Consider the following 7,994-nt stretch of genomic DNA (forward strand, 5'->3'; position numbering starts at 1 on the left):
AAACTTTATTTTATTTTTTTTAACCAAAGTATATTAGAAATCTTTTTTATTTACCAGAAGGAGTGCAATAGCAAAAATTTGTTTTAATGAGAATGCCCATTTAAGTGCTTATGTTATCCAGTGTATTGTACATAAAATGTGATATACCTTTAAGTAATGTTGCTATGTGTTGTAATCAGGGCAGGTACCAGTGACCTTGTGACCTACAGGGGGACCTATGGGACCCCTCCAGAGTCTCCCCCATGTAAGCGCTGGGTGGAGCCTCTGCTCACTCTCTTGGAGTCTTTGCTGAGCTACAGTAAGGTCAAGTCCTAGGGTTGTGTCTGGAGTCCAGAGGAGGCCTAAAGTCTACCACACAGCCACAGATCCACGAGTCCACTACCGCCAGGTCCAAGTCAAAACCTGGTAAGCTACAAAAGGGGTGATGTCTGTCATAGTCAGTCCAAGTCAGCGTGGCTCTGCATCAAATTTACCAAGTCCCCTATAAGTCCCAGCAAGCCCTGTGGTCTCTGAAGTCACTGGTCACCTTCGTGGGCCTAGCCAAGCCGTATAGACTGTTACACCTGTCTGACTCAGTAAAGCTGCCGTTGTTCCGTAACTTGGCGTCGGAGTCATTATTTGCCCCCGTGCCTAGCTCAGGATCCAGCGGTATTCCTTCGGGCAGTGTAGAGGATAAACCAGGTCCTGGCATCACGAACACAAATGCTTAATGCCATCTGCCCCTAGGGTAATAACATCTGCCCTCATCACACCCTCACCACATCATGAATAGACTCTGGCTGATAAACACAGAGCAATAGCTTTCCTGTCTAATTTTTCAAGCATCACATAGACACTTTTGTCATGTTATCTAGGCCGACCTGGGCTTCAGGTTGTGCGCTGATATGCTTCTACACTTGTCATGGTCGTGTTTAAAAAAAAAATCACAAAAACTGCAGGTGCGCCGGGCACGTCCCATCACTTGTGACACTGTTTCCATCTGTCTTGGCAAACACCACAGTCACCCTCACCGTTGGCGCCACGCCGGCTCATAACCGGCAGGGTAACAGCGGTTGCCGCTGCGCCAAAACATGACGCAACAAATCTTGTTACATTTCAGGAGATCCAAATTATGCAGGTGACATTTTTGGAGACAGACGAAGGAAAAATAAATCTCCGTTCAACAGATTCGAAACTTGTTCAAGTCAAAGTACAAAAGGTATTTGGGGGGATTCTTTAAAAGGGAGGGGGGGGGGACACCAAAAAGTTTCATATTGTTTTGTCCCTCAATTTTTTATTGTAGATATATTTATGCAAAGACTGAAATAGAAAAAGGGGAAGGGTGCCCTTTGGTACGTCACATTGTTCTACTTACCAGTCCATACCATCAAGAGGGCCCGGTGGTCATTTGCCCCTCATCTCATAGAAGAGTATGATGACTGAAATACCATTTGACTCGTGGGTTTACAGTTTTGACTCGGATGGGACTCTGTGATCCCCCAAAATATGTATATGGATTCTAGATTTGTCCACATAAAAATATATTACATAAAGTCAAGAAATCCTTGTGGGTGGGGACAAAAATGTAGACTTGTTTTTTTCTCAATTTTGAAATATCATCGGATCTATCCGAAGTTTAAAAATAAAGTTAATGCAATAAAACACATCAAAAATATCTCAGAAATCATATAGATCACGATATTAAGCCCTTCAGGCCAGAGGGCTTTAGCCCTCTGGCCTGAAGGGCTTAATAGAGTGATCGAGAAGACCTCTATATGATTTCTGAGATATTATTTATGTGTTTTATTGCATTAACTTAATTTCAAACAGTTATATATCTCAATGGTTTGCATCATTTTATTAGTGCTTGATGAAGGGACCAGTGAGTCCCAGAAAAGAGCTGCATGTCGATAAATATCAAGAACGCTAATATACCACTCAAGTGATCGAGAAGACCTCTATATGATTTCTGAGATATTTTTGATGTGTTTTATTGCATTAACTTTATTTAAAAAAGTTATATATCTATCTCACTGGTTTGCATCATTTTATTGGTGCCTGATGAAGGGGCCAGTGAATCCCAGAAACGCGCTGCATATCGATAAATATCAAGAACGCTAATATACCACTCAAGTGATCGAAAAGAGCTCTATATGATTTTTATTGCATTCACTTTATTTCAAACCTATATATCTATATATCACCGGTTCTAATATACCACTCTTGCCTCTGGCGAGAGTGATCGAGAAGACCTCTTTATAATATGATTTCTAAAATAATTTTTATATGTTTTATTGAATTTCCTTTAATTTGTGTTTTTTTTTTTTACATATAGTGATGTCATTTCCATTTTAATGTAGTGATAATTTATATATACATATCTCACAGATTTGTGTCATTTTATTGATGCCTGATGAAGGGGCCAGTGAGTCCCAGAAATGTGTGTTGCATGTCAAAAAATATAAAGTATTCTATTAAACCTCTCTCGCCTCTGTGGCCTCTTCACCCCAAAACTACTTTGTGCTTTCACTTTTCATGCTTTATCAATGGTGTTGAGACTTATATATACATATATATCATAGTACCGAATCCCTTAGGCAATAAAAAAAAAAGTTCAGTGTGAAGAAAACCAAAATTTTTCTTTATTTTCTTTAATTTTTTCATTTGGAATTTATATGTATCTATGTATTTTCATAGAGAAGACGGTGTTCTTGCTATCACTTATCTCATGCATGCCACAGTACCCCCCCCCCCCCATGGCTATGTCCCTAGGCCCAGGGAACAGAGGCACGATCACCCCGAAGGAAGGCCTGATGGTCACTTGCCTCAAAGGAACATGACTGAATGGTCTCTCCCCATAATTTATTGATAAAATGTAGGTGCCCATGCCTCCAATCCCTGGCCCAGGGGCATGGCTATGGGGATACTGTGGCATGTGCCCTGGGTGCTGACTGCCTGGGGGGGGTGCTGACTGCCTGGGGGTGGCACAAAATAGTCACTTTGCCTTGGTCAGGGTATTTAGCCCTTTTATAACATTGAAAAATGGGCAAAAAGGCCGTATTATTTTCTTTTACCATTGACTCAACTGTATAACTCAAAAAATATGACGCCCACTTGTGCATACAAACATTATTATTATGGCAGGAATATTATTTATGGTCATTACATTAGGTACATGTTCATTTTTCCACACGTCTTCTGAGTCTGTATTTTTTAAACTTTTAAAGAAAAACAACCAATTTTTAATGCAAAAAAAGCTGAAAAATTAGACCATTTTTGGACCTATGGGACAGGACTAGGCTGAGTAGCCAAAATGTTTGGTGTGTGTCTTCAGCATGTGCCGCAGGTGATAGATCCCAATAGGCCTGATGGCTAACAAAAATATTTTTCTAGGCGTCTGCTGGGCAGGTATATACCGGTATACTTTTATATATTTTTATATGTTTGACATATGCCACAGTATGTTATCCAGATTTTCCCAATCTATACCCCTACGGCAGCCACATACCGGCATATGAGCTGAGGCTAAGCTGGAGAACTCTTCTCTATATCAGCCACATGAGCGCCCCCTATGGCACACATGGCCATGACATCTATGTTTTTTTCCTGTTATGCACCTCATATGGATCCACTGCACATACAGCTGTTCGGCCTCTGTAAGGGTTAAACGTCAATCCAACACAGTAGTCCATACTATGGCGCGCGGCGCTCGGGACGCCAGTCAGACTGATTAAATCTGATTTAGCACGCTTGGTCTTTCTTTGCATTCTTCGTATTTTTCTCTTTCGCCATATGTTATTTGGTAAATAGCGGTGGCAGCTGAGCCGCTCGTCTCCCCCAGGAACACTTACTGAACACAATGACTCATTTCGCAGGGTTATCTCTCATGATGAAACATTGGGAAGTCAGCAGAATAGACTGTTCATCCAAAAAGAAGGAAAATAAAACTCTCCAGAACTGGAGAACGGGCTCTGGGGTCCCCACCCCGGAGGAGGACGCGGTGATCACGGCCTGGTGGACATTCTTCTTCTCCGGTTTCCTCATCTCCGCGACGTTATCTCATTTCTATTTTCTTGGGTCAATCTCCATAAACAGTTTCCGATCTCCATTCTCATCTCCGGTTATTGACATCTCATCTCCTGCCGCATCTATTACCATTCGCCTCTTGTCCCTTCATCTATTCTCAAATCACATTTTCTGATCTTATTCTGCCTCCTCGAGTCCTGTGCCGCTCCTTCCACGGGAACTGTCTTTATCATTGACCTTTCTATCTTGGGATCAAGTTCAGCCTGATCTTCTTTGGTCTCCATTTGTCTTCCCTCTAAACCGGACCCCGTGTCCAATTTCTTCCTGTCTTTCCTCCCCTTTTCTAGTCAGGTTCTATGAAATCTATGTCTAGGTCCTGCCCTATGTCTTGTAAACCCCATAAATACTAGCCTAACAGGCTCCTCATTTCTCACTGACCTCTAGGTTCCTTCTCAGGATGTATGGGTCCTACCCTCTGTCTTCTTTGTAAACCCCACCCATGCCCAACCTAATAGGTTCCTCATTTCTACGCAATATGTTCCTGACCCCTAGGCTCCTTCTCAGGATGTACGGTATCTATATATGGGTCTTACCCTCGGTCTTCTTTGTAAACCCCACCCATGCCAAACCTAATAGGTTCCTCATTTCTACCCAATATGTTCCAACCTAATAGGTTCCTCATTTCTACCCAATATGTTCCTGACCCCTAGGTTCCTTCTCAGGATGTACGGCATCTATATATGGGTCCTGCCCTATGTCTTCCTTGTAAACCCCACCCATGCCCAAACTTATAGGCTCCTCATATATGGGTCCAGCCCTATGTCTTCCTTGTAAACCCCACCCATGCCCAACCAAAGAGGCTCCTCATTTCTTACTGACATATTGGTTCCTTCTCAGGCTGTACAATATCTATATATGGGTGATACCCTATATTTTCTTTGTAAACCCCACCCATGCCCAACCTAATAGGCTCCTCATTTCCACCCAATATGTTCCTGAAATCTTGGTTCCTTCTCAGGATGTACAGTATCTCTATCTAGGTCCTTCCCTAGATCTTCATTGTAAACCCCACCCATGCCCAAACTAATAGGCTTCTCATTTCTACCCAATATGTTCCTGACCCCTAGGTTCCTTCTCAGGATGTACAGTATCTATGTATGGGTCCTGTCCTAGATTTTCTTTGTAAACCCCACCCATGCCGAACCTAATAGGCTCCTCATTTCCACCCAATATGTTCCTGAAATCTTGTTTCCTTCTCTAACTTCTTTGTAAACCCCACCCATGCCCAACCTAATAGGTTCCTCATTTCTACCCAATATGTTCCTGACCTCTAGGTTCCTTCTCAGGATGTAAAGTATCTTACTGACCCCTAGGTTCCTTGTCAGGATGTACAGTATCTTACTGACCTCTAGGTACCTTCTCAGGATATACAGCAGTGTTTCCAAACCAGGGTGCCTCCAGCTGTTGCAAAACTACAACCCCCAGCATGCTTGGACAGCTGGAGGCATCCTGGTCGGGAAACACTGCTGTACAGCATCTATGTATGGGTCCTGTCCTAGATCTTTTTTGTAAACCCCACCCATGCCCAACCTAATAGGCTCCTCATTTCTACCAATATGTTCCTGACCCCTAGGTTCCTTGTCAAGATGTACAGTATCTTACTGACCTCTAGGTACCTTCTCAGGATGTACAGCAGTATTTCCCAACCAGGGTGCCTCCAGCTGTTGCACAACTACAACCCCCAGCATGCTCTGACAGGCAAAGGCTGTCTGAGCTTGCTGATAGTTGTAGTTTTGCAACAGCTGGAGGCATCCTGGTTGGGAAACACTGATGTACAGCATCTATGTATGGGTCCTGTCCTAGATCATCTTTGTAAACTCCACCCATGCCCAACCTTATAGGCTCCTCATTTCTACCCAATATGTTCCTGAAATCTTGGTTCCTTGTAAACCCCACCCATGCCCAACCTTCTAGGGTTTGTATTTCTACCTAATATGTTCCTGACCCCTAGGTTCCTTCTCAGGATGTACAGTATCTATGTATGGGTCCTACCCTAGGTCTTCTTTGTAAACCCCACCCATGCTGAACCTAATAGGCTCCTCATTTCTACCCAATATGTTCCTGAAATCTTGGTTCCTTCTCAGGATGTACAGTATCTCTATCGAGGTCCTACCCTATGTCTTCTTTGTGAACCCCACCCATGACCAAACTAATAGGCTCCTCATTTCTACCCAATATGTTCCTGACCCCTAGGTTCCTTGTCAGGATGTACAGCAGTGTTTCCCAACCAGGGTGCCTCCAGCTGTTGCACAACTACAACCCCCAACATGCTCGGACAGCCAAAGGCTGGGAGTTGTAGTTTTGCAACAGCTGGAGGCACCCTGGTTGGGAAACACTGATGTACAGTATCTATGTATGAGTCCTGCCCTTGGACTTCTTTGTAAACCCCACCCATGCCCAAACTAATAGGCTCCTCATTTCTACTAATATGTTCCTGACCCCTAGGTTCCTTCTCAGGCTGTACAGTATCTATGTATGGGTGCTGCCCTATGTCTTGCTTGTAAACCCCACCCAAGCCCAACCTAACAGGCTCCTCATTTCTTACTGACATCTTGGTTCCTTCTCAGGATGTACCGCATCTATGTATGGGTCCTGTTCTAGATCTTCTTTGTAAACCCCACCCATGCCCAACCTTATAGGCTCCTAATTTCTACCTAATATGTTCCTGACCCCTAGGTTCCTTCTCAGGCTGTATAGTTTCTATGTATGGGTCCTGTCTTAGATCTTCTTTGTAAACCCCACCCATGCCCAACCTTATAGGCTCCTCATTTCTACTAATATGTTCCTGACCCCTAGGATCCTTCTCAGGCTGTACAGTATCTATGTATGGGTGCTGCCCTATGTATTCTTTGTAAATCCCACCCAAGCCCAACCTAACAGGCTCCTCATTTCTTACTGACATCTTGGTTCCTTCTCAGGTTGTACCGCATCTATGTATGGGTTGTGTCCTAGATCTTCTTTGTAAACCCCCCCCCCCCCATGCCCAACCTTATAGGCTCCTAATTTCTACTAATATGTTTCTGACCCCTAGGTTCCTTCTCAGGATGTACAGTATCTATGTATGGGTCCTGTCCTAGATCTTCTTTGTAAATCCCACCCATGCCCAACCTTATAGGCTCCTCATTTCTACTCATATGTTCCTGACCCCTAGGTTCCTTGTCAGGCTGTACAGTATCTATGTATTGGTCCTGTCCTAGATCTTCTTTGTAAATCCCACCCATGCCCAACCTAATAGGCTCCTCATTTCCACCCAATATGTTCCTTCCTCTTGCTCAGGATGTTTAGTATTTATCTGTAGGTCCTGCCCTATGTCTTCCAGTGTAAACCTCACCCATACCCTGCCTCCTCCCAGCCCAGTCTCTTCCTTGTCTGTCATGTTTCTTCTGTTTAAACTGGACCCATGCCTGGCCTAAGGGTTCTGACCTTATCTCCTTCTTACCAATATCTTTCTATCCTTCCTCATTTTCCTGGCCAGGTATGACAGTATCTTTATCTAGGTCCTGCCCTTTCTCTTCCCGTGTAATCCTCATTTATGTCCTACCCCTCTGATGGGTTCCTCTTATACTTTTTCAAAATCTCTTTGTGACCTTCCTCTGTTTTCCTGCCCAGTATCTGCCTTTTCTATATCTACATTATACTCCATACAGATATCAATGAATAGATAGAAAGATCAATAGACAGATAGATTGATTGAAAAAATATATAGATTATGGATTAAAAAGATACATCAATAAATAGATGATGATAGATATGAGATAGATATGAGAGAGATAGATAGATATGAGATAGATAGATAGATAGATAGATAGATAGATAGATATGAGAGATAGATAGATATGAGATAGATAGATAGATAGATAGATATGAGATAGATAGATATGAGATAGATAGATATGAGATAGATAGATATGAGATAGATAGATATGAGA

The 7,994-nt window shown here is 42.9% G+C and overlaps 1 long non-coding RNA gene across 1 annotated transcript; it reads left to right on the forward strand.

The window, feature by feature from the left end:
* The first annotated feature begins 298 nt into the window (after positions 1 to 298).
* Positions 299 to 1,558, forward strand: LOC130295806 (uncharacterized). The gene is made up of 3 exons (XR_008849000.1): positions 299 to 405; positions 1,100 to 1,198; positions 1,283 to 1,558. It is a non-coding gene; the product is annotated as an uncharacterized LOC130295806 (long non-coding RNA).
* The last annotated feature ends 6,436 nt before the right edge of the window (positions 1,559 to 7,994 follow it).

This window comes from Hyla sarda, chromosome 11 (assembly GCF_029499605.1).
Source record: "Hyla sarda isolate aHylSar1 chromosome 11, aHylSar1.hap1, whole genome shotgun sequence".
Classification (NCBI taxonomy): domain Eukaryota; kingdom Metazoa; phylum Chordata; class Amphibia; order Anura; family Hylidae; genus Hyla; species Hyla sarda.